Source organism: Heteronotia binoei, chromosome 21 (assembly GCF_032191835.1).
Source record: "Heteronotia binoei isolate CCM8104 ecotype False Entrance Well chromosome 21, APGP_CSIRO_Hbin_v1, whole genome shotgun sequence".
NCBI lineage: Eukaryota > Metazoa > Chordata > Lepidosauria > Squamata > Gekkonidae > Heteronotia > Heteronotia binoei.
The window spans coordinates 29,828,591-29,856,580 of NC_083243.1; the positions used below are offsets into that span (position 1 = coordinate 29,828,591).

Here is a 27,990-nt window from a genome sequence, read left to right on the forward strand (position 1 = left end):
TATTTTTAGTTTGGCCTCCTTTGGCCCAGGTACTTCCAGAAGGTTTTGAGAGCTGGATCGCAGTGCTCTCTGGGGAACATATGGAGAGAGGCGGTCCCTAAGGTAAACAGGTCCTCGGCCATATAGGGCTTTAAAGGTAATAACCAGCACCTTTGGACTTCTTTGGACTTCCATGACAACCTGAACCATGCCCACTTGTGGCCATACCCAAGAACTGCAGTGGGGGGGGAGGCTACCCACCCAGCCTTGTTAAAAAGTGACCAGAGTTATGTGTAGAGATCCAGGTGGGCAGCCATGTTGGTCTGAAGCAATAGAACAAAGTAGGAGTCCAGTAGCACCTTTAAGACCAACACAGTTTTATTCAGAATGTAAGCTTTCGGATGCATTTTTGTATGCATGCATACTCATCAGACAATGGAATGGGGCACAATGAGCAGAGCTACATATAACTGGTGGGCAGTGCTTAAGAATGTAAAGTATGCATGCATCCGAAAGCTTACATTCTGAATAAAACTTTGTTGTTCTTAAAGGTGCTACTGGACTCCTACATTGTTCCAGAGTTATGTGTGGCTGCTGGCTGGAAGCCAATTTCTCATTGACCAGGACTTCCCATGTGACACCAACCAGACTCTGAGAACATGTCATTTCTGTCAGCCAGCTTTCCTAGAACAGCCGCAGGCAAACTTTGATGGAGGCAGGTAGGCAGGATCGCCAAGACTGTACCTGTGGTTTATAGCGGTAATGGACTGGTAAAATGTCTACAGAAGCAGGCTTTTAAAACTTCCCCTCTAGCACTTCATCACCCTGCTTCCTCTTGGCTTGTTAATGATCTCTCTGCTGTCCACATTGTCTCCTCACAACTGCCAATATTCAGCGAATATTGAGCCACCCAAATGTAAGAAAGTACCACAAAAAATACCTTTCTCTTCCTTCATTCAGTTTTTAAAAAATATGTATTGAGCAACACAAAAAAAAACAAAAAAAAACCAGAGGGAGTAGAATGATGGTTCACACCATTTAATTGAATACAAGACACATAAACCTTCAGAAAAAATGTGGTGCTTGGGCTCTCTAGGAATTTTATTCTTCTGAAACAAACAAAACAACAGGAGTATGGCATCAAGAGGCAAAGGACAGGCAAGGTTAAGCCAGTAAAATGGAGCTGCGTAAGAAAAATTGAAGGAAACGTGCTTTTTTTTTTAATGTGCTAATTGTACACATCTTACTTTGCATCTTGGATCAGATGTCTCTGGAGAAGACAAAGAAAGGGGCACGGCTCCAAATTATGGTGATTTGAGAAACAGAAATTAAAATGTTGGGGATTTTGAATAAACAGGAAAGCAAAGCAAAATTCAGCTTCAATGGTAGCAGAATAGTGAGCTTTGAATAACGTGTTGTTAAATGCATGTTTGCTGGTGAAATGGGTCCTGCACATCAAATTCTGCCTCTGTTCACTGTAACTGAATGGTTAGGGAAGCACAAGATGTCACAGCTTCATACCACAAATATTGCAGCACCACTACCCATCTGCATCCACTAATGTGGAGCAGGGAAAAGGTCTTTGTAGTAACATTGCATCCCACATTTTCCTAAATGGATATTATAACAAGAGTAGGGGGTAATCTCAAAAGCTAAGCAGGTCCAGCCCTGATTAGTATTCAGATGGGAGACCACCAAGGAATGCCAGGGTTGTGATGCAGAGGCAGGCAATGTCAAACCACCTGTGAACATATCTTGCCTTAAAAACCCCGTAAGTCAGCTGTGACTTGACTAGGACTCCCAGCCTCCTGCTGGAGTGAGAGTTCCCCCAGTTTTGGGCCCCCCAACTCTCCCACACAGAGATGGATGGTGGGGGGATCCTTATCCCCAAAGAGCTCTGTTGTACCTGATACGCCAAGTGCAATGATGTCACCCAGAAGTGACATCATTGCGCCGGCATATCATGCGGGGGGATGCTCTAGCAATTCAGGTAAAAACTCTATGGTACCATAGAGTCTTTACCCAAATTGGTAGAGTGCTCCCATGTGATGTGCCCAGCATGATGACATCACTTCCAGGAACCAGAAAAGACCTAGCAATCCTAAACTTGACAGCAAATGGTGGGGAGGCATTTTTCCACTGAAAAATTGAATTTGTCATTTGTTTATCAATAAATCACTGTTGTATATTATGCATATTTGACATGTATAAATAATGCATATCAGACAGACAGACAGACAGATAGATGATAGACATAGATAGATAGATAGATAGATAGATAGATAGATAGATGATAGATAGATAGATAGATAGATAGATAGATAGATAGATAGATAGATAGATAGATAATAGATAGATAATAGATAGATAGATAGATAGATAGATAGATAGATAGATAGATAGATAGATAGATAGATAGATAGATAGATAGATAGATAGATAGATAGATAGATAGATAGATAGATAGATAGATAAGGGAGGGTGAGGGAGGGATGATAGGTGTGTGGGGCCGCAGATCAATGGTACAGCATCTGTTTTGCATGCATAAGGTCCTAGGTTCAATCCTTGGTATCCCCAGTTAAAAGAATCAGGCAATAAAAAACACAGACCTGAGAACCTGGAGAGCTGCTGCCATGTCAGAGTAAACAATACACACCTTGATGGACCAGTGCCTGTCTCTCCTGCCCTGCACGTGGAACAGGTAGCACTTCTGAGAAGGCTACCTTGGAGGTCCTGGTCTTAGGTCTCCCACCTAGCAGCCTAAATTTTTCCTCCAGGACCTCACGACTGCATTTCCCCACATCGTTGGTGCCAACATGCAACACAACCACTGGCTCCCCCCCCCCCCGGCACTGTCAATCAGCCTATCTACTACACTCATAGTGTCCGCTACCTTCGCACCAGGCAGGCAAGTCAGTACGCGGTTTTGCCACCCAGCTGTCTACTTGCCTAAGGATCAAATCACCAACTATCAAGACCCCCCCCCCCTCTCTCCCTGCCCAGGGATGGTTCCTTGGCATGAAAGGATTTCCGTTCACCAACTGAAGAAGAGGTCCCTTCTGAGGGCGCATTCCCCTTATCCTCAGCCCGGTGCCCTGTTCCCTCTCGACCCTCATGCTCCCTGGCAGCAACAGGGCTGCCACGTTCAGAGTGGGGCTCATCTAACACGTCCCCGAGAGTCTTCTCCGAGTGCCTAACTGACCGTCTCTGCTTCTCCAGGTCAGTCACCTTGGCCTCAAGGGTACGAACTCGTTCCATGAGGACCAGGAGCTCCTTGCATCGAGCACACATCCAAGACTTCTGTCCTGTGGGGAGATAGTCATACATGTGACACTCAATGCAAAACACTGGAAAGCCCCCACCCCCCTGCTGGCATTCTAACTTCATGAGAGCTATTTTAAAAATATACAGTCTCCTTTTAAACCCTGTTTGTTTATGTGGTTCCCCGTCTGCAGAGTCTACTTACCTTATTGGGAACACAAGGATTCTGGGTTCCTGGTCCTTACAGAGCTCCCAGGCTAAGAGCCATAGGCCAAGAGCCCCTTAGCTCTCTGGCAAGACGCAGCTTGATAATAATATGGCTTTCCTTTCCTCATTTTACACCTTCTAAACCCTGTGATGTAGGTTAGAGACAGAAAGCGAGGTCACCCAACAAGGATTTGAGCCCGAGAATCCCTAGTTCTGGACAGCAACTACAACACAATGCTGGTTCTGATGCAGTCACATGATCTTGAAAAATCCACCTTAAGTCAAAGAGTATCTTAGTAGGCAAAATGAATGAAATTGGACTGTCGGAGTCTGAAATCTGTGGGATGGTACCAGTTTCCAATATTCCTCTAAAACTAGACAGTTTACCATTCTAAAAAAAAAAAGTCCTCATTCCTTAAATGGAAATTAACACCACAAATTAAAACACCATTACCGTTTTCGCACACAGCTTACCTTGCAGCCACAATCCTGTTCCCTCCGTAGCGTCCGGTCGGATTTCCCACCATCTGCGCCGGAGTTACAGGAAGTGCCGCAGCTTCTGCGTAGCAAACATAAACTGGGTTTTAGCAGTTTATGTTCGCTACGCAAAAGCCGCGGCACTTCCTGTAACTCCGGCGCAGATGGTGGGAAATCCGACCGGACGCTGCGGAGGGAACAGGATTGTGATGGCGAGGTAAGCTGTGTGCGAAAACGGTACATATTTTTTGAAAAATATTTGGTGGGGCAAACGAAACCTTTACATGGAACAACACAGCCGCATGTTACAACAACTGTGAGGCTTCCATAGAAAACTGGAAGCTCTGTGTTGAGTACAAATGACCCCTTGTCTTGATACTGTTTGCTGAGCTGTATCCTGCCCCCTCAGGAGCAGCAACCAATGACATAGAGCAAGAGTCCTGGAGCATAATGGCATCAGGACATGAGGCAAATTAGGAGGGCAAGCAGAGGGAATGACATTTTAGTGGCGACCATGTGTTTATTGGAATAATGAAATTCAGGGATTTTTTGAGCAGGAATGCAGTTCTCGCTGACTTGGTGTCAGGGGTGTGGCCTAATATGCAAATGAGTTCCTGCTGGGCTTTTTCTACAAAAATCATTTCTAAGCAATTGCTTTAAATTAAAGAAGAAACAGGATATTATTCTGTCCACTGGAAAACAGGGAATCCCTTAGTGTGCTGAACAGGGCTACTTCCTTTTGCTACAAAAAGCTGAACCACAGGGTTGTGTATTGGTTGTTTTGACTGCTGCTTTGTTATGTCTGTTAGTTGACCCTTCATTACCCTCCAAGACCCTGATGCCTACATTCCGATTGGCTGTTCTTTTAGAACCCGCCATTCAGGACAGGAGGCATTTCTCTAAGGAAATGCAAATGAAAGATCCTGGAGAGATCAATAGGGTGGATTGCTGCCCACATAAGGGGGTGTGTTTAACTCCAGCCAAATGCATATAAATGGATATAATAATCTCCAGCCTGTTTGTGTTCAGTTCTGCTCTTGTTCAATAAACATTCTTGCTTACCTCAAGCTGGCTGAACTCACTATATAATACATAGTGTGTTGGAAAACAGCATTTGACTATGATCTGGTTCCTAGGGCAGCCTGCGATACAACCAGCATGTTTTCTGGAGCCTCCCAATGGCTTTGAGAACAGCTGTCATAGTCAATAGCCAGGGGTATCTGCAGAGACAGACAGAGATCCCTTCCGGCCTCCTCAGCACTGCCACCTGCTACCGCCTACTTCCTCACACACTCACCTTCCAGCATTGCTTGACTTTTTCCGCTAAAAGAAAAGAAGGAGGAAACGGCAGTGGAGAGGAGAGTCATGATTTCCTTGTTCTTCTGTGTAGGCAAAAGGAGTCCGGTGCTGCCAAGAGGGCTGAATGAGCAATCAAGTGGCAGTGGATGGAGGCACCCACTAGGGCAGATCAGGGCACTACAGCTGTTAGTTCTGACAGCTGTTGTCACAGGCATCTGGAGGCTTCTGAAAGCACAGTGGCTTCAAACCTGACCTGTGTCACATGGAATGACAGTGCAGAAGTCTCTGAATTGACAGAAAGCCTCTGTATCTATCAAGCTATCAGTTATATTTGTATCCCGCTCTCCCCCAGAAGTCCAGGGCAGCACATAGAGTTCTTTCCTCCCCCATTTTACCCTCATAACAACCCTATGAGGTAGGTTAGGCTGAAAGAGAGTGGCAAGCCCAAGGTTATCCAGTGAGGTTCACTTGCCTTGGGATGCCACTCCTAGCATAATTCTTTCCTTCTTGAGCAATGAGGTAAGGATTGTGATTATTTCTCCCCAACTCCCACCTCAAGTTGCTCTTATTCTTTACTGGAGAAAAGCTATGGATACTCATAATTTTCTCCCAGCGAGGGAGAAAGCAGCCAGGGAGGTGATTTTCAGTGCAAGTTGAAAGAGTTAAATAGCCCTTCTCTGGGTTTTTTTTAAAAAGAAATGGATGGAGGGCGGGAGGAGGGAAGGAAGGATTATTAGCAAAAATAATCTTGGAACTACTGAGGTGTGTTCACTAGGAGCCACCATTCCATCCTGGGCCATAATTCAATTCCTAGTGTGTGTTTTTGATGAGTGAGGGTTCCTCAGTATATACAGAACTGATCTGAAGCAATTGCTAGGAGCTTCACTTTTTTAGTGACTCACCCACAACCTGCTGGGCTTGAAAAATATATTTTATATTGATATTGTCATGATTTTATGTGTGTGTTAGTATAATTTTGATCACTGAAGAAGGCCCTTTAGGCCAAAACACATTGGGTCCTTTAGTTAATAGACATGTGTGACCATTGTTGTGATTCTTTGTTATTGGTCACGAAGCTTTGCCTTGTTGCTGTATATTATGATTTTTAATGGTGTGCAATGTATGTCATGTAATCCTAAAATTTTGTGTAATAAATATTTGTATTTTATTTTCTTGTAGCTCAACCTTTTGGTCCTAAATCCCATTTGCTACACAATCTCTGTTTAATCTCTTTGAATGGAATCAGTCATTAGTTAAAGCATAGCAGGATAAAGGCATTCTCTCCTTTGCTGTGTACATGACTGCTTTTTTCTTTTCCCACTTTTGTCCCTGTTGTTGGTCAAACAGGTGGTGGAGGGGGGGGTTGCAGCACTTCAAAAACTTGCAAGACCTGTTTACCAGAGATGACAGTCAGTCCAAGGACACACAAATGGCTGTTTTATCATATATTGCCCTCAACAGTGATATTGGGTGAGATCACACTGGGAATCTGGCATGGCAGTATCCTGGTTTTGAAAAATCCTGTTCTCTTCGATGCATGCCATGGCAATCACACAGCCCTGCCCTGTTGCTGGGAGAGGCATGGGCCACACATGCACAAGAAGAGCATTCAGACTGCTCCTGTGCATGTTGGATATTTGCATTGTGCGCTCTGGCTGTTCAGACAGGCAGGTAACATGCCCTGCATGCATTTTAGAGATTTGCTAACTGGAATTCCAAGTAGCTATTTAAACTGGTCCCAGCCCATCTTCATATGAGGTAAATATGGGTAGGACTCAGGGGGGAGATGTGCGCATGTGATCGTGCACATTAAATCTGAAGAGGAGGCATGGCTCGGTCAGGCCAAATCTCTCATGTGGTATCACCCATTGTCTTTTAGCCTTTGATCCAGTGTGTTCTACAAGGGAGGGTCAGAATTTATCTTATAATTTTTTAGAAATGAACTGGTTCTAATGTATGTTTCTCTGCTATCCTGTGATACATGCCCTGTTGGGAACAACTTTAATAGTAACTTCCGAGTAGCATGATCACACTAGGGACATCCTGGAGCAATGTTCTGTGTTTTGGCCAAATTCTATGGTTTCGAAGGCATAAAATGCATAGAGTTTTGTCCAAAACCTAGAGTGTGGTGCATAACATCGCCGATGTGATGTCACTTCCTGGTGGCATCATTGTGTTGGGGATGTCGCACACAATGACCTAACTAACCTCAGAATGTCCCCCAAATCCTCCTGCCATGACAGCAAGAGGATCTGGCAACCCTAACAAAGGCTTATACCTTGAATAAAACTTGGCACTGGACTCAAATTTTGTTCCAATAGAATAAGGTTAAGTAGATGGGTTAGGGAAACTGGTCTAAAACTGGTCCAAAAACCCTGGGGTCACTGAATGGAACTGGGGTCTCTGTGCTGATTCAATCAGTCAAAGGAAGAGATGAATGAGAGGCAGTGCAGTATAGTGGTTAGAGTACAGGACTAGAACAGGGAAAACATGGGTTCAGATTCCATGGTCAATTATGAAGCTTGATTGGCCAGTCAGTTTATCTTGCCTAACCTACCTCACAGCATTGTTTTGAAGATAGACTAGAAGAAACATGTATAACACCCTGAGCTCTGTAGAGAGAGGATAGCATAAAAAGGGGAGAGGAATATGTTTTGGGTTTAAGAAAGTGAATCAATGAAAAATCATACAAATGAAATTATTCTTTAGCCAGGGCTTTTTTAATAGCAGGAACTCCTTTACATATTAGGCCATAGACCCCTGATGTAGTCAGTCCCCCAAGAGCTTACAGGGTTCTTAGTCCAGGGCCTACTGTAAGCTCCAGGAGGATTGGCTACATCAGGGCTGTGTGGCCTAATATGTAAAGGAGGTCCTGCTACAAAAAAAGACCTGCCGTGACTTATTTGGGAGATAGTTAAGATAAACAGGTAGGCATTGAAAAAAATTGGTAGTGGAATGACTGGCTCAGAACCAAAATCCAGCACCATACTTCTTTAAAAAGTGAAACTCAAATTATGCCACCAAGGGATGAGACATGCATTCTAACATCTAAGTAATATATTGGAATTTTAAGTAAGGTACTGCTTTGAAGAAAGCTGCAGCCTGTATATACAAAGTCACTGGGTTAAATAAATTATCGACCAAGGGACTCCAGTGCTTTGAAAAATATCTAAGGAAATACAAAACAGATTAGCTACGCATCCTGCTGTTCACAAAACAAAGTTGTTGTTGTTTTAAAGCTGGAGACTGTTATTGGCATCCCCCAGTGTAAGAATCTGTCTAAGGATAAACATTAGTTTTTATATTGCGGCTACAAAGGACTATATTCCCTCTTTCCCCTTCTGCTGCAACTTTTTTTTTTTGCGGGGGGGGGGGGGGGAGAGAATTGGTCCAAAGGGAAGGAGAGGACAGAGAGCCACCTGGATAACTCAGCCCCTCCCCGAACACACACACACACTGGCACATCTATTGAGTTCTTTCAAGCAATGGTGGCATCACAAAACTTTAAAAAACAAAAACAAACACCTTAGTCTAAATGAAGCACCACTATGCTTTCTTAAAACACAATCCTATTCATGTTTATTCAGAAGTCAGTTCAGTTCTATTCATTGGGGCTTCTTCCCAAGTAGGTGTGCAGAGGATTGGAGTTGGTTTTTCCTTTTGTTTCAGAGGCTTTAAGCACACAATGAGATAGGACAGCAACTCATAGAATTCTGTGAAGGCAACGAACTGTTTGATGAGCCAGTTTGAATGGTTTTGGAGAACATCTTTAGAAATTCCTGGAGCAGAGTTGAAACTCTGGTTTTGGATGGTCCACAGCTGTGGGCGCCAGGAGAAACATGGCAAGACCCAAATGTGCTGTTTTTCTTCATTCCTTGGAGGTCCAGCTGTTTGCTTTGTATTTACAGTACTGGGTTTAGAACAAGAAGAACATACTTGTTCACATTTTCATCATTAGTTTTGACTTTCCAACATTGGTCTTGCAGATTCCTTTACATTGTGCATACGTGTTGTGCACATTTTTATATGAAACTCATACAGCGGACAGAAGAATCTGCCATTGACTGGGTCAAACCAATCAATGTGTGGATGAGACGATGGTGTAAGAAGGAAGGGTTTAAGTTTGTTAGGCACTGGGATGCTTTCTGGAACAAGCGGGAGCTGTACAAAAGAAACGGTCTCCACTTGTCCCCTGATGGAACCGGGCTGCTGGCACTTAAAATCAAAAAGGTGGCAGAGCAGTTTTTAAACTAAATCTTGGGGGAAAGCCGACAGGAGATGAAATGACTCTGGTTCGGGAGGACTCGTCTCAAAGAGATGAAGGGTTAGCTGTTACTTTTCTACCGGGTAATGGATCAGAGTTGTCCACTGTGATGGTGACAAACAGTATGGACTGTCTGCCAATGTCTCGAGGCGGCAGGAGGAAGGTTGCAGGCCAGCTTGCCTGGGAAATTATAGATGTTTGTATGCAAATGCTAGAAGTGTTCGAAGTAAAATTGGTGAATTGGAATGTTTAGTGTTGGGAGAAAACATAGACATTGTGGGAATTTCAGAAACTTGGTGGAATGAGGAGAATCAGTGGGACACGGTGATTCCTGGATATAAGTTATATCGGAAGGATAGGGAGGGAAGGGTTGGAGATGGGGTGGCTCTGTATGTCAGAGAGAATATACGGTCCAGTAAGACTGAGGTCAGAGAATTAGATTCCCTTCTAGAAATGCTTTGGGTTGAAATAGAGGGCCCAAAAGGAAATTTAACTATGGGAGTTTGTTATCACCCACCAAATCAAAAGATAGAGGATGATTATAATATGATGGAAGGATTAAAGATAGCGGCTAAATGTAAAAACTGTGTCATAATAGGTGATTTTAACTACCCGCAGATGGATTGGGTCAATATGTGTTCTGGTCGAGAGAAAGAGATTGAGTTTCTTGATGCTCTCAATGACTGTGCTATGGAGCAGATGGTCTCTGAACCTACCAGGGGTGGGGTGATCCTGGATTTGGTCCTAAGTAATGCCCAAGACTTGGTGAGAGATGTAAAAGTGATCTCACCATTTGGGAGCAGTGACCATAACGTTATTGATTCACCATTTGCATAAATAGAGAGTTGCCCAAAAAGACCGGCACAACCACGTTTAACTTTAAAAGGGGTAAATTCTCTGAGATGAAGAGGCATGTGAAGAGGAAACTGAAAGGAAAGGTAAATACGGTCAAAACCCTTGGGGAAACTTGGAGGCTATTTAAAACTACAATCCTAGAAGCTCAGATAAAATATATACCACAAGTTAGGAAAAGCACAAACAGGTATAAGAAAAGGCCTGCATAGTTAAAAAACAAAGTAATGGAAGCTGTAAAAGGTAAGAAGGACTCCTTTAAGCGGTGGAAAACCAGTCCAAGTGAGATTAATAAAAGGGAACACAGGCTGTGGCAAATCAAATGCAAGACTGTGATCAGTCTGCCCTGGGGCTCAACTTGCTCCGCTTTTTTCGTGCAGCAAACAAGATCCTTTAAAAAACGGTTTCTGTTTGCCACGTGAAAAAGGCAAAGTGAGTTGCAGCCCCAGGGCAGATAGTGTGAAATCCAACAGAAGCCCCGTGGAGAAGAGGAGCATGAGAGCGGCATAAGGCTAATGGGGAATCAATCTAACTGTTCTACTGAAGGCCAATATGGCTACCCTCTGAAACTATTACAAAGAACTATTGGTTAGGAGGAAATCACGATGTTGCCTGCATTTCTTCAAAGCTAATTTGGAAATAGTGTGATCCCATCTTGCAAGGAACACTTGCTATGGCCTACCACTGCCCTAAGAAATACCAGCCAACATGTAGCTGTTGCCTTAGGATTGTATGAGCTGTCTGGGAAACAAAGCATGTGCATCAGTTAATACTGAACAAAGCATTATGAATTTGTTTTTAAGCTAGTGGAAACCATTATGCTAATTAAACCTTTCCGAACTTACTCATAACCATAAGAAGAATGTATTTTCTGACAAACGATCGCACCATATGAAGAGTTCTATTCTTCCCTCCGACCCCATCGCCTTCTAAGCCACTCTGCTTAAATTTCATCCTTCTGTTTCAGTCTTCTCACTTCCTGCCATATGGCATGTGGAAGAATGGGAGGGTGACCTCTTTCAGCCACGGGGCTTGACATATGGGGAGTGGCTCAGATGTTATGGAAAGATCAGGCAAGAAACAGAACCCCCACCTCAAGTGACAGTGATTTTCACATGTTAAGCCAGACACCTGACACTGTCAACCTGATCCATGGTCTTCTGGTTAAATGTCGAGGGCAAAGAGAGTGAAAACTGGTTTCTCCTCCTCACCTACACCAACTCTGTGCCCTGAAGGGGACAGCCAAGGATCTGGAGCACATTGTACACAAAATGAGTGAGCTTGACGCTTCTGTGTAGCTGAGTAAATATCGTGGCAAGTATAAGCTAAAATGAATTTAATTTCCTCTAAATGTGGGGCTGTATTTTAAAATAATTGATGTCCCTAGGGATGCCAGCCTCCAAATGGGACCCAGAATTAGAGATCATCTCTAGACTACAATCCCCTGGGGGAAATGGCAGAGGGTTGACTCTATACCAGGGGTGGCCAAATTTGATTAACACAAGAGCCACATAAAATAAATGTCTGATGCTTGAGAGTCCCAAGATATGAACATCAGATGTTTGAGAGCCACAAGACGGAAGGAAGGAAGGAAGGAAGGAAGGAAGGAAGGAAGGAAGGAAGGAAGGAAGGAAGGAAGGAAGGAAGGAAGGAAGGAAGGAAGGAAGGAAGGAAGGAAAATAGATGGAGGAGGGAGGAAAAAGTGGAAATAAAGCAGCTTTAATTGTAAATGCATTCTTTGACTTTAAATGCATTCTCTAAGTTGCCATGTGGCCTGGCTTGATTTAAAGAGAGAAATCTCCAAGCTGGCTAATGGGATGGTGGGGGCTTCAAGAGCCACACAGTATATGTAAAAGAGCCGCATGTGGTTCCCGAGCCGCAGTTTGGCGACCCCTGCTCTATGGCATTGTACCCAGTAAGGTTTGTGTCCTCCTCAGGCTTCATCCCCAAATCTCCATAAGTTTCTCAGCCCAGATCTGGCAACCTTAACCCAGTGGCAGGGGTGGGGGGGCCTGGGGACCTTAGTACAGGGCTTTTTTGGCAGAAAAAGCTCAGCAGGAACCAATTTGCATATTGGGCCACACCCTGTGATGTCACCATTGTTTCACACAGAGCTTTTTTATAGAAAAAGCCCAGCAGGAACTCATTTGCATATTAGGCCACACACCCCTGACACCAAGCCAGTCAGAACTTGCTGCCGATAACATACCGAGTTCGGTACAAGGTGCTGGTTATGACCTTTAAAGCCCTTTATGGCCTGGGACCTGCCTACCTTAGAGACCGTCTCTCCCCACATGTTCCCCAGAGAGTGCTGAGATCGGGGTCCCAAAACCTTCTTACAATCCCTGGGCCAAAGGAGGCCCGTCTGAAAGTGACCAGAGACAGGGCCTTCTCGATTGCAGCTCCCTGTTGGTGGAATCAGCTCCCGGAGGAGGTGAGGGCCCTGCGGAGCCTTGAATAGTTCCGCAGGGCCTGCAAAACAGCCCTCTTCCGGTTGGCATACAATTAATTGTTATCGGAATGCCTGAACACTCAAATCTCGAACACCAGATTATTTAATACTGGAATATTGAAGAATTGATCTAAAGAAGGTAGCATAGTACATACTGAAGTGAGTTTTATGTGTTTTATGTATTTTATATGTATTTTATGTATTTTATTGTATAATTATAATTATTAATATATTATTACTGTATTTAAATTGATTTTGTTGGTTTTTATGTTGTAAGCCGCCCTGAGCCCACCTCGGTGGGGTAGGGCGGGATATAAATCGAATAAAATAAAATAAATAAATAAAATAAATAAAGAACTGCCTTCCTGTGCATTCCTGCTCAAAAAAAGAGTCCTGCCCTAGTAAGATATATTGAAAACATTGTCTGGAGATGAGTTGTGATGAAGGCTGGCAAGCTTAACACTGGACTCTTCCTTACAAACAGGTGCAGTTTTTTATGAAACGGGTTTTCTGTAAAATTGCCAGGTCCAAATCAGAAAATACCTGGGGGCTTTGGGGGTGGAGCCAGGAGACTTTCCCATTCTCTAAAATAAATAAGCAGCAGTGTAGTTCCCCTGAATGCAGTCTTCATTTCCTCATCCCCCAGCAGCTGACTGCACTTCCTCTGAATGAAAGTGAACACACACACTCACAAAGCAGCCAAAATAATTGCAGTTCGCAAGCACAAACATTTGATCTCACTGGGGCAATTTACTCACTGGAGCTGCTGAATGCAACCATCTGCTGTATTTCAACCAATTTCTTCATACTAACAGAGAAAAGAAAGCAGAGCAGCCTAAGGGGTGGAGCTTTCCTCCAAACAAACAAAGGAACTCTGCTCTTTTCTCTTCCTTTCACGCAGTCACCGGGAAGACACGTGGTTCTGCCTACTCACCCTGCCAATTCAACTTTCTTCTTGGTCTCTCATCCAAGTACTAACCACAGGATTTAAAGGCACATACACAGTCCAAAACACAAGCAGATTGCAGGCTTCTTTTAAGCCTGCCCAGATATAAAGATATACATAACCTGGAACAACCCTCAGTCTGGCCAGGTCCAATCCAGGCCAGTTAAACTTCCTGCCACAGATCTTGATTGGCGGAGCGTATTTGTAGAGCTACATCCGGGGACCAGTGGACTTCCACTGGTCACCTCCATAGCGTCCTGCTGCGTTGTAATTTCGGGACTGAAATGCAAGACACAGCAGTGTGCCAAGCAGATGCTCTACCACAGCATCACAGACCCTCCCTGAATAAAATATACCAACCATGAAAAATGAATAGGCTCACTGTAACCTAGGAAAACCAAAAGAAAGGAGGCATGCTTGCACATCCGTCATCTGATTTGCATCTATTTTGCAAGGTGTATTTTCAGTTACATAGCCGAATGTACATTCCCATCCATGCTGTGTCCAGCTAGACAGGTATGTGTGACCCAATCAGGGCAAGGGAGTTGTCAGGCTGGTTGCCGCAGCAACAGAGATGCTCCTCCCCTGGACACTTAACCATCTTGCAAACCATTTTGCACCATTTCAACAAGAGCGATACCCCCAAACCCCCCCTCCCCCCCAAAAAAAACCTTCCAAAAGAGGATTTTGTACAGGAAGGAGAAGGGCAAAAATGTTTTCACAGCATCCCTTACATTTGGGTTTGGTGCTACAGAAGACTGAGCCTTCTTTAGTAACCATTTACAGAGTCCAACTGACCCATCCACCTGCCTGGGCCTCTCTGCTGCTTGAATGATATAAGACTTCAGCAAGACAGTTTCTTCCATCCTACCACCACCCTGCTCATAGTCCTCTTCTTGTTAGGCAAGAACCTTGCCAATATTTAATTTTTTCCCTATTTTGTTTAATGCCTAATGCTATTAACATACATTTTAATGGCTATCTGGGGAAGTCTTCTTCGAAGATATATGGTTGCTAGGAGACTGTTTCCTCAGTTGTGCGAACCTTCCATGCTGCATACAGGATCCTGTATCAGGTTTTTGTCCTCTGGCAGCCTTAGAAAGCATAGATTTGGGGAGGGGGGATGCACATTCCTCCCCACATTAAAAAAAATAGATTGGATTTGTTTAAAGCCACTGATAATTTACAGTAGAACTGACTGGATATCATCAGCATTCAACTTTGCCTTGTTGCTTACAACCCCAAATCAGTGTTGTTTCACTGATTAGTCTGTATTTTTCAGTGCTGCAAACTGATAAATTCTGAACAGAGCAGAGACAGAAGGGAGCTAGAGCTGGTTAGGGGGTGGAGACAGAGAAGAGCACACAGCTCGGTACACATTGGAGCTTTAAAATATCCTGCGTGGCTGACATACTTCCCACACTGGAGTCCTGGAAGGTAGAGAGGAGGTTGTATATTCCCTCCAGCCCCTCCCCCCAGGGATCTTTCCATGGATGTTGGCAGCCCGATGGCACAATCAGATCACGTGGCAATTCTTGCCTGGACTGATTTTTCATGCTACGCTGAAGAGCATTTATTGATCCAGTTTGTACTCTCGTTGTCATGGGAGTTCTGAGTCCTGCAGATAAAAAAGGAGGCCAGATTCTCATTTGGATGGATATGAAGTCCCTTCCAATTTGGACCCACACACATAACTCAATTTTTCAACTTTTGTAATTAAGGCTATTGAGTCAGAATCCTCGGGGATATTGCAATTGCTTCAGAATGTTGGGAGATGGAGTGTGATCGGCAGAAGGTTGCTCTTTCTGCCATGTCGACTTGGGAGCAAATGAAACTCAGATTTCCCCAGTATCTCTTGGAGAATTATTCATGAGCCCAATAGGCCAGCTCGATATGTTGTAGTTTAATTAATCTTTAAAGCAACACCTTGGCATTATTCAAAACGAGCATCTTGTAAGTTGTTTTCTCTTCATTAACATATTCGATACTGCTGGTCAACCTTACTCTCCTGGCACCCTCGATAATCTCTAAGCAATGAAAGGTAGCTCAGTGCTGTGCTTAAAATGGAGGTTTGCAAAACCCTGCTAGGAAGTCACTGTGAAGAAGGAAGAGATAGTAGTGGTCCCAAAACTCAAGAGTTCCATGTAGAATAGGGTTGCCAATCCCCAGGTGGGGGCAGGGGATCCCACGGTTTGGAGGCCCTCCCCTCACTTCAGGGTCATTAGAAAATGGGGGGGGGATGTCTGCTGGACACTCCATTATTTCCTATGGAAACCAATTCCCATAGAGTATATTGGAGAATTTATCCGCAGGTATCTGGAACTGGGAGGGGCTGTTTTTTTAGGTTTGTTGTTGTTCAGTCGCACAGTCAAGTCCAACTCTTTGTGACCACATGGACAAAGTCACGCCAGGCCCTCCTGTCTTCCACCATCCTCTGAAGTCTGCTCAAATTCATGTTTGTTATATCAGTAACGCTGTCCAGCCATCTCATCTTTTGCTGTCCCCTTCTTTTTTTGCCTTCTGTCTTTCCCAGCATCAGGATCTTCTCCAGTGAGTGCTCCCTTCTCATTTGGTGGCCAAAGTATTTGAGCTTCAGCTTCAGCATCTGACCTTCCAGGGAACAGTCAGGGTTGATTTCCCTTAGGACTGACTGATTGGATCTTCTTGCAGTCCAAGGGACTCTCAAAATTCTTCTCCAGCACCACAGCTCAAAAGCATCTATTCATCTGTGCTTGGCCTTCCTTTATGGTCCAGCTCTAACAGCCATACATTACTACTGGGAATACCATTGCTTTGACTATACGGACTTTTGTTGGCAGGGTGATGTCTCTACTTTTTATTATACTGCCCAGGTTCGCCATAGCTGTCCTCCCAAGGAGCAAACGTCTTTTAATTTCATGGCTACAGTCACCATCTGCAGTAATCTTGGATCCCAGAAATGTGAAGTCTATCACTACTTCCATGTCTTCCCCTTCTATTTGCCAGGTTTTTTTATGTTGTTTCAAGCCTACTTTTGTGCTCTCCTCTTTCACCCTCAACAAGAGGTTCTTTAGATCCTCCTCACTTTCTGCCATTAGAGTGGTATCATCTACATATCTGAGGTTGTTGATGTTTTTCCCGACAATCTTAATTCCGGCTTCTGCTTCATCCAGGCCAGCATTCCACATGATGTACTCTGCATATAAATTAAATAAGCAGGGTGACAATATACATCCTTTTTTGAGGAAAAGGCACCATATTATCAGCATAGCATCCGATGCATCTCCTCAAAACACCCTCCAAGTTTCAAAAAAGATTAGACCAGGGGGTCCAATTCTATGAGCCCCCAAAGAAGGTGCCCCTATCCTTCATTATTTCCAATGGAGGGAAGGCATTTAAAAGGTGTGCAGTCCCTTTAAATGTGATGGCCAGAACTTCCTTTGGAGTTCAATTATGTTTGTCACAACCTTGTTCCTGGCTCCACCCCCAAAGTTCCCAGATAGTTCTTGAATTGGACCTGGCAACCCTAATGTAGAGAAAAAGAAGCAGAAGAAGGCAGGAGAAGTGAACATATGAACATAGCCCTGGTGGATCAGACCAACGGTCCATCTGTTCCAGCATCCTGTCTCACACAGCAGCCAACCAGTTCTTCTGGACAGCCAACAACAGGGCATAGAGACTGAGGCCTTCCCCTGATGTTGCCTCCTGGCTCTGGGATTCAGAAGATTAGTCCTTCTGAATGAGGAGGTTCCTTTCAGTCACCATGGCTAGTAGCCACTGATCGATTTGTCCTCCAAGAATCTATCTAGTCTCCATTTAAAGACGTCTATGCCTGTGGTCATCACTACATCCTCTGGCAGCAAATTCCACATTTTAATCATTCTCTGTGTCTGTCCTAAACCTACTGCCCATCAGTTTCATTGGATGCCCTCGAGTTCTAGTAATTTGAGAGAGAAGAGATTCTCTTTGGCAACTCCCTCCACCCCAAGCATAATTCCATAAACCTCTATCACGTCCCCCCCCCCCCCCGCCCCTCTTAGTCATCTCTTTTCTAAACTGAAAAGTCCCAGATTCTTCAGCCAGTTTGGTGTGGTGGTTAAGTGCATGGACTCTTATCTGGGAGAACCAGGTTTGATTCCGCACTCCTCCACATGCAGCTGCTGGAGTGACCTTGGGTGAGTCAGAACTCTCTCAGAGCTGTTCTGCTCAAGGGCAGTTCTTGGAGAGCTCTCTCAACCCCACCTATATCACAGTGTCTGTTGTGGGGAGGGGGAGGGAAAGGAGACTGTAAGCCACTCTGAGATTCTGAGTGAAGGGTGGGGTATAAATCCAACTTCATCCTCCTCCTCCTCCTCCTCCTTTTCTTCTTCTTCTCCTTCTTCTAGGTGTTCCAAGCCCCTAATCATTTTGGTTGCCCTCCTCTGTAATGGTGGTACCAGAACCAAAGAAACACATTTGGGTTAACAGCTGGTGGATGAGGTGGTGATAGTAGCAGTACTAGTGGTGGTGGTGATGGAACCAAAGTACATCGCTTGGAGGAACAGCAGCTGTAGTAATAGTAGTATGCGGTGGTGGTAACCCCAGAATTGGAGGACCCTATTCAGAGTAACAGTAGAAGCAGCTGTAGTAGGTGGTAGTAGTAGTGGTCCCAAGACCAAATAACCCCATTTGGGGTAACAGGAGTTGGATGAGGTGGTTGTTGTTCACAGTCAATTCCGACTCTTTGTGACCCCATGGACCAAGTCACGCCAGGCCCTCCTGTCTTCCACCATCCTCCGAAGTCTGCTCAAATGAGGTGGTGGTAGTGAAATCAAAGAAACCCATTTGGAGCAATAGCAGCAGCAGTTGGTGGTGGTGGTATCAGTGGTGGGCCCAGAACCAAAGAACCCTATTTGGAGTAATAGCATCAATAAGGGTGAGCTTGAGGTTCAGTGTTCCTTCCCCATTCTTTCCTTTTGCCGCTGCCTAGAAGAACACATCTGGAATGCATCAGTGAAATTCAGCAGCAATGTCACCAAATTCTCTCTTTCTCTGGCCCCCTTCAACCTCACACTGGCTCACACAAGTTTTCTTCTTCCTCTCTATTCCTTGCAAGCTGTGCCTCACCCCGCCCACTTTAGAGATCACTGTGGTTTCAGATTCAGACTTCCCCCAAGCGTTTTAGATCCAGTCTAGTTTGGTGGGCCATTAGAGACTGTTAAGGGAAACTTCTTGTTCATCAGCAGCTAGCTGCAGGGCATTTGGGAAGAAATCGTAAATGGATGTTCATTTCTGAGCTGTAATTTTGCACCTTTCATTTGGTATACGCTGCTGTGGCTTCTTTTCCCCCCCAAAAGCTCTTCTGTATATACAGAAAGCCTGTTCCATTAGGGCTATGGAAGCCCTCCCCCAACACACACACGCACACAAACAAAGGGAAAAGATGCCAGTGTAGGCTGCTGTCCTAGCAACACTTTTCTGAGAAAAAGCCTTATTGGATAAAATGGGACTCACTTCTAAGTAGGCCTGATTAGGATTGTCCCTTTAAAGCAGGGGTCCCCAACCCCCAGGCCACAGACCGGTACTGGTTCATGGCCTGTTAGCAACCGGACCATGAGTTGTATAATTATTTCATTATATATTACAATGTAGTAGTAATAAGAATAGGACATTGGATTTATATCCTCCCCTCCCCTCTGAATTTCAGAGTCTCAGAGCAGCTCACAATCTCCTTTATCTTCCTCTCCCATAACAGACACCCTGTGACGTGGGGAGGGCTGAGAGAGCTCTGATAGAAACTGCCCTTTCAAGGACAACTCTGGGAGAGCTATGGCTGACTCAAGGCCATTACAGCAGCTGCAAGTAGAGGAATGGGGAATCAAACTCGGTTCTCCTAGATAAGAGTTGGCACACTTAACTACCACACCAAACTAATAGAAACAAAGTGCACAATTGTATCCTCCTGAAACCATCAACCCCCCACCCTCGGTCCATGGAAAAACTGCCTTTTACAAAACTGCTCCCTGGTGCCAAAAAGGTTGGGGACTGCTGCTTTAAAGAGTCTTGTGCTGATAATCACTGTGCTAACAAGGGCTTTTTTGTAGCAGGAACTCCTTTGCATATTAGGCCACACACCCCTGATGTAGTCTATCCTCCTGGAGCTTACAGGAGGCCCTGTACTAAGAGCCCTGTAAGCTCTTGGGGGATCAGCTACATCAGGGTGTGTGTGACCTAATATGCAAAGGAGCTCCTGCTAGAATTCCACCCCTGCAACCTTGATGGACGAATGGTCTGATTTAGTATAAAGCATATTCGTAGATACTTCATGACACTTCAAGGTCCTACCAAGGTCCAGTAGGTATCCAACAGCTACAACTGTCTGCAGGGTTTCCACCAGCTCCAACTGGGGAAATTCCTAGAGATTTAGGGTGTTGCCTGGGAAGGTTACAGTTTGGGTTAGAAAGGGAGCTCAGCAGAGATGTGACCTCGCTAGGACCTCTCTTTGGCATCAGGCCAAGTCAAACTTCAGGAAGCTGAATCTCAGAAGCATTTCCCTAACTCTATAAATTTAATTGTTTTAATGAATAGTGTACATGTGTCAAGATTATTTGCAATATCTCAACTTTACAGGGTCCTACCTTGAAGTTGGTAGCCCAAACTCAAGGGCAATTTGGAAGCATTCTAGCAATTTTTACAAGGTGATTAACTCAATAAAAAAGACCAAAGCCTTTGACTGAGCTAGGCTGTTAATGATAGGACCATTAATTCATAGGGTCATCATAAATCAGGCCTGGATAACCCAGGCAAGCCCGATTCCATCAGATCTCAGAAGCTAAGCAGGGTTGGCTGGCAAGTACTTGGATGGGATACCTCCTTGGAATACCAGTAGTCAGGAGGACTGGGACAGGTCTTATTCAACCACCTCTCTGAATAAACTTTAGGCCTCCAGAAGGGGTCAGTCACCAGAAGTTACCATGACTTCCAGGCGTGTGCTCTCACACATATGCACATGTGCACATATAAATACCAAAAGTAAAATAAATCAGAAGCAACTGGATGGCACATCACATGCAAAGGATGACTACACCTCCAGTTAGCACCACAGCACAATGGACACCTTTGCAGTTTGCGTATTTATGTCACAGGTTGCCCTTACAACAGAGGAACCATGTGCCTCATGGCTGGTTACAGTTGGTTACAAGTTGGAGAAGGCAACTGTGAACGAAATCAGTCAGGGATGGGTCATCCTGGTTTTCATGGAAACCACAGTCCAGATACTAGAAGCACCAAGAAGGAGGCATTTACAATTTCAATGGGACTGGTTAAAGGATGAAGAATATATGTAAATCTGAACCACAATAACCTAAAGATAGCTTTGCATTGTGCTCTGCTAAATATTTTCAGCAATGTATTCTATAAGAATATAAAAGCATAAGATGCATGCAGTTTATTCGGACCAAGGGTCCATCTAGTCGAGCATCCTGTTTCACACAGTGGCTAACCAAGGCCAAATACAGGGCAGGGGAGCCAAGGCCTTCCCCTGATGCTGTTTCTTCTCACAGACATTCAGAGGCCTATGACCTCTGGTTGTGAATGTTTCCTTTAGTCAACATGACTAGTAGCCAATAGCCATAGATGGATCTCTTCTCCATAAATTTGATTAATCCCTTTCTAAAACCACTGGCAGCGAATGTCAGTTTAGGGAGCACTCCTAAACAGGACTCATTGAATCAAAGAGTTGGAAGGGACCTCCAGGGTCATCTAGTCCAACCCCCTGCACAATGCAGGAAATTCACAAATACCTACCCTAAATTCACAGGATCTTCATTGCTGTCAGATGGCCATCTAGCCCCTGTTTAAAAACCTCCAAGGAAGGAGAGCCCACCACTTCTCGAGGAAGCCTGTTCCACTGAGGAATCGCTTTAACAGTCAGGAAGTTCTTCCTAATGTTGAGCTGAAAACTGGTTTGATTTAATTTCAACCCATTGGTTCTGGTCCTACATTCTGGGGCCACAGAAAACAATTCTACACCATCCTCTAGATGACAGCCCTTCAAGTACTTGAAGATGGTGATCATATCACCTCTCAGCCCCCTCCTCTCCAGGCTAAACATCCCTAGCTCCTTCAACCTTTCTTCATAGGACTTGGTCTCCAGACCCCTCACCATCTTCGTCACCCTCCTCTGGACCTGTTCCAGCTTGTCTATATCCTTCTTAAAATGTGGTGCCCAAAACTGAACACAATACTCCAGGTGAGGTCTTACCTGAGCAGAGTAAAGCGATACCATCACTTCACGTGATCTGGACACTATACTTCTGTTGATACAGCCCAAAATTGCATTTGCCTTTTTAGCTCCTTGGATGTAAGCATTTTACTCAGTGAGGCAGTAAGCACCATTTTATTCAGTTCCAGGAAACTGTTCATTGAACAGCCATAGTTACTTACTGAGTAAAGAATTAATATCCTTTTGTCCATCTGGTATCACTTTGTGTGGTGTAGTGGTTAAAGATAGGATCTGGGAGAGCCAGGTTTGAATCCTCACTCAGCTATGGGAGCTTGTTGGGTGACCTTTGCCTGTCACAAACTCTCAGCCTAACCTATCTCACATGGTTGTTGTGAGAATAAAATAGAGCAGAACCAGGGCTTTTTTTTTGTAGCAGGAGCCTCTTTGCATATTAGGCCACACCCCCTCGATGTAGCCAATCCTCCAAGAGCTTACAGGGCTCTTAGTACAGGCCCTACTGTAAGCTCTTGAAGAACTGGCTACATCAAGGGCCTGTGGTCTAATATGCAAAGGAGTTCCTGCTACAAAGAAAGCCTTGAGCAGAACAATTTAAGCCACTTTGGGTCCCCATTGGGGGGAAAGGTTAAGGATTAAGGAAGCTAATAAATAAATTGCCCATCAACTTTATTAACTTTGTGGCAGCTTTAGAGCAGGTCTGTAAGTCAGCAAGAAACTCTTGCCAATTTCTTTCTAGTGTTTCTCCTCCCCCAGGCTTCTGTTTTTCCCTGGCACGAGCAATCGATTTCCCACCAGTTGCTCCACAGGCGCATTTTGACACGCAGCTCCCTCCAGTTCCCATCGCAGCTTTGTGATGCTGTCTCTTAAGGACTAAGAAACCACAAGGGGAACTGGAGGAAGCCACACCTCAAAATGCAGTGTTGGGAAATAACTGGAGATTTGGGGGGGTGGAGCCTGAGGAGGGGAGGTACTTCAGCAGGGTATAATACCACAAAGTCCACCCTCCAAAGCATCTGGAGATCAACTGAAACAGTGGGAGATCTCTAGGTTCCACCTAGAAATTGGCAAACCTAATTGTGAACAGTGCTAGTGCTAAGACAGTTTCATGCATTCAAGAATCTAGCAGTGCTAACATAACTAAAATGTGAAAATCTGTGATATGCTTTGCCTTCTCTTCCCCCCTTTTTTTTAACTGAACATGTAGCCTGGAGAAGTTTCTGGGGAACTTGAAAGCTTGATTGCTACTTTGTGATGTTTTCCTTGATCCTCATAATGAATTATTCTGAGCTAATTACACTACGGATGCTTCTGAATAACAGGCTGGCCTGCCTACCTGCCATTTTAAATTGGAGAAGTACGTGATGGTGACTGCCCTGCAAACTATATCATTGTTCTTTTTTTTTTCTTTTTTGCTATTTTTCCTGAATTCAAGACTGCTTATGTGCTTATCTACATTCCTCTAAATGAATAATTTTAATATTTTTGGGAGGGGGCATCTAATTGGAGGGGGGATGAATTCAGAAGAACATAAAGCTGGTTCAGATCTTTCACATACTAGAGGGCCTTTCAGGTGACTTCTGTATATGGTTACTTCACACATGTGAAATGTTCTTGTCACACCATTAATTGTAACAGCATGAGCAGAGCCCTGCTGGATCAGACCAGTGGCCCATCTAGTCCAGCAAACTGTTCCACAGAGTGGCCAGACAGTTGCCATGGAGAGCCCACGAACAGAGCATAAAGACCAAGCCTTTCCCGATGTTGCTTGCCTCTGTATTTATGTATTTGTTTGTTTATTAAAACATTGATACCCCACCTTTCCTTGTGGTTCAAACCACAATTAAAAACATTTTCTAGTTTTAAACCCAAAATAAAACAGCAAACTACAAATCCCACCTCCCTTTAAAAAGATGCCAGCCAGTTCAAATTCCCTCAAAAGCCTTGGCAAACAGGCAGGCCTGACAGTTAGGGTTGTTGGGAAGTACTTGAAGATTTGGGGGGAGGGGGGAGCCAGAGGAGGGCAGAGTTTGGGGAGGGGAGGGAATTCCATGGGGTATAATGCCATAGGGTCCACTTTCCACAGTGGCCATTTTCTCTAGGTGAACTTATCTTTGTCGCCTGGAGATCAATTGTAATAACAGGAGATCTCCAGCCACCACCTTGAGGCTGGCAACCCTACTTGCAGAACTTCCTGAAAATCTCCAAAGGTGGGGGGGAAGCTTCACTTCTGCAAGGAGTCCATTCCACAGAGCTGGAGCCACTGTGGAAAAAGCCTGCCAAACAGGCTGCCCCTAAGGGATGGGAGAGCCAACAGATGGCTGCCAGACGACCTCAGCTGGCGTACAGGAACAGATGGTGTGGGCCTTCAGACATTTGGGCTTCAGAATGTGGGCTCCTTGGCTAATAGGCACAGATGAACCTATTCTCCATGAATTCCCTTCTAAAGCCACTAATACTCATGTCCCTCCACTGTCTCATTGTCCATTCAAGATGGATAAATTTATTTATATATTCATTAAAATATTCACACCCCACTTTTCCTTGCGGCTCAAGGCAGCTTCATTTTGTCCACCGTGTAGGCTGTGAAGTCAGAGTAGCATTTCTGCAATTTGGTATGCCTATAAAGCACTAAGGCTTGCAGGGCCGGACGTAGACTGTTTGGCACCCTAGGCAAGGCTAACTACTTGCACCCTCTTCTTCACCCCTGGACTGGTGGCGCCCTAGGCAATCACCTAATTTGTCTAGCAAGTGTTCTGGCCCTGAAGGCTTGTGATCCTATTCCCAGCTGCCGCAGGATATTCTTCCCCCTCACACCTAGGGTAGTCAATGAGATGGGGTGCTTGTTAGAGGAACTACCAAGAGGCTCATGTTGTATAGAGCTGCATGGGAAATGCATGATGAACTGAGTTTGGGCATGTTCATTATTAGACTTCTAGGGTCATCTAGTCCAACCCCCTGCACAATGCAGGAAATTCACAAATACCTCTCCCCACACACACCCCAGTGATCCCTACTCCATGCCCAGAAGATGGCAAAAAAAAAAAAAAAACCCTCCAGGATCCCTGGCCAAACTAGCCTGGAGAAAAATTGCTGCCTAACCCCAAAGTGGTGAACAGCACTCCCTGGGTGGTAAGAAAGGGCTACAAGAACTAAGCACAGATGCAACCCTTCCTCCCCTCCTTCTCATGATCTGCCTCAGTTCACAAAATCAGCATTGCTGTCAGATGGCTATCTAGCCTCTGTTTAAAAACCTCCAAAGAAGGCGATTCGAAGAGGGTCAATCGATGCAGTGTAGCAGAGCATCAGTCTAGACCAGGGGTGGTCAAACTTGCTTAATGTAAGAGCCACATAGAATAAATGTCAGATGTTTGAGAGCCACAAGACATGAACCTCAGATGTTTGAGAGCGGGAGGAAGGAAGGAAGGAAGGAAGGAAGGAAGGAAGGAAGGAAGGAAGGAAGGAAGGAAGGAAGGAAGGAAGGAAGGAAGGAAGGAAGGAAGGAAGGAAGGAAGGAAGGAAAACAAATAGATGGAGGAGGGAGGAGTGAAGGAGAGGTGGAAAGAAAGCAACTTTAACTTTAAATGCATTCTCTAAGCTGCCAGCTGGCTTGGCTTGGCAGAGTGATTTAAAGAGACTAATGCCTTTTCCAAGTCAGCTGACGGGACTTTGGGGGCTTCAAGAGCCACACAACATATGTGAAAGAGCCACATGTGGCTCTTGAGTCACAGTTTGGCCACCCCTGGTCGACGATTCAAATCCCCATACTGACAGGAAGCTCATTGGTCAGGGTGACCTTGGACCCATCCCTTTTTTCTCAGCCTAACCTACCTTTCAAGGTTGTTGAAAGGATTAAACAGGGAAAGTGGGAATTATCTCCATTACTCTGAGCTGCCTCGGAGGCATGGCAGGCTAAACACACTACCCCAAGCCTTCCCCCTGACATTGACCACTGAAAACTGGAGCTGGCATCCTTCCTGAGAATGCAAACCAAGCTAGCAACAGCCGGCACCACTGATTCATTGACAAATTCTGCCTTAACCACTTTCTCCTGCTTCCCTTGACAACTAGTCTCTTGAACAGCAATTGGATGAAACCCCTGTCTAAAAATAGCATCACAGGGGAGAAGAATGAGAAGCGCCAGGCACATACTAGACGATATTCACGGTTCAGGCAGTGTTGCTTCAGGTGGGTGCAAAAGGAAGGGAAAGGGAGCAGGGAGGGGTGGGTACGCGGCATGCGCGAGGCGCTCACAGGACCAGTTCAGTGAGTATGGCTTCCTTCTGTCAAAGGAACCCTCCAGAGGCTGCTTCGATGTCTCCTCTTGCAAATCCTAACAACTCCACATTTTTTGTGTGGGAGTTGGAAGAACTGACTTTTTTTTCCCCCCTTTCCAACTTGCAGAAGGGACTTGCCATCAGGAATGCTAATGTGCACAACGGTGCACAGTTAAAAGTGGGGAAGGGGACTGGCTTCTTATGACCTTACAGCTATTAAAATATCATCCGAGCCCAGCACCAGCCTCTTGGGGAGAGTTACAGTCCTTCAGTTACACTACTTCTTCCAGGCATTTTGCAGGAAAGATGAAAAAGTAGAAGGGAAAAAAAAAGGAAAATGGCATTTCTATATTTTATTTGGGAGGAGGAAAGAGCAGAGGAACCCTTTTATTCAGGGCTTTTTTTGTAGCAGAAACTCCTTTGCATGTTAGGCCACACATCCCTGATGTAGCCAATCGTCCAGGAGCTTAGAGGGCTCTTAGTACAGGGCCTACTGTAAGCTCCAGGAAGATTGGCTACATCAAGGGGGTGTGGCCTAATATGCAAATGAGTTCCTGCTACCAAACCCCCCCCCTGCTTTTATTCCAAAAATATGGACACTGATTCATTTTTTCCCGTATTCTGAGAGGTGGTGTGGTGTGGGCATAAACTTTTGGGTGTTATGCACATAAGAAGAGCTTTGCAGAATCTGCCTAAGATCTTTCTTCTCTTTCCAACACCAGTTATTTCTAGGGACATCCCTGCATCCAATACTTACACTTTTGGAAAGTCAAAATCACAAGAACCTGCCTATGGGATCACATGAAGCTGCCTTATGCTATCAGACCCGTCGCCCATTTAGAAGCATTGGCTGGTCTTAGGAATGTCAACTCCAGCTCTGGAAAATCCTGGAGAGTAGACTAATATCCCTGCTGAGCTCTCCTCAAACGCTGCCCTTCCCAGACTCCACCCCCATATCTCCAGGAATTTCCCAAGACAACTGATGTTCCACTTCAGCGGTACCTCATTCTCCTGGCCATCTTTCAGATCATCCCACTGAACTGCAGGGCTTTTTTTGTAGCACGAACTCCTTTGCATATTAGGTCCCACACCTCTGATGTAGCCAATCCTCCTGGAGCTTATAGTAGGCCCTGTACTAAAAGCCCTGTAAGCTCTTGGAGGATTAGCTACATCGGGGTGTGTGGCCTAATATGCAAAGGAGTTCCTGCTACAAAGAAAGCCCTGCACTGAAGTACTTATGTGTATTGGTTGCTTTGACTGCTGGTTTGTTATGTCTGTTATTTGACCTTGAAGCATACTTCATTGCTCTCCAGGATCCTGATGCCTACATTCCGCTTGACCATTCTTTTAGAACCGGCCAATCAGGACACAAGGCATTTCTCTCAGGAAATGCAATGAAGGCTCCTGGAGAGATCAATAGGGTGGATTGCTGCCCACATAAGGGGGCGTGTTTAACTCAGCCCAAATGGACATAAGGAGTGGTGTTGCCTGTTTGTGCTCAGTTTTGCTCTTGTTCAATAAACGTTCTTACTTACCTCAAGCTGGCTGGACTCACTATATAATAAGTTTCCTGTATTGTAACAAGATACCCTATGCACATCATCCTTTCAGAAAGCTACCTGCTTCCTTCCCATTTGCAAAGACCTGGCTGCTCAGTGCAGACCAATCTTGCCCAGTTAATTATTATTTATTATTATTTACTTCATTTCTGTCCTGCCTTTCTTCCCAGTAGAAACCCAAGGCAGCTTACTTCATCCCCCTCTCCTCCATTTTATCCTC

The 27,990-nt window shown here is 44.9% G+C and overlaps 1 protein-coding gene across 3 annotated transcripts in view; it reads left to right on the forward strand.

Moving 5' to 3' along the window:
* The window catches only part of BEGAIN (brain enriched guanylate kinase associated), a 356,417-nt gene that overhangs the window by 68,870 nt on the left and 259,557 nt on the right, over positions 1–27,990 (forward strand). The gene's annotated exons all lie outside the window — the stretch shown is intronic.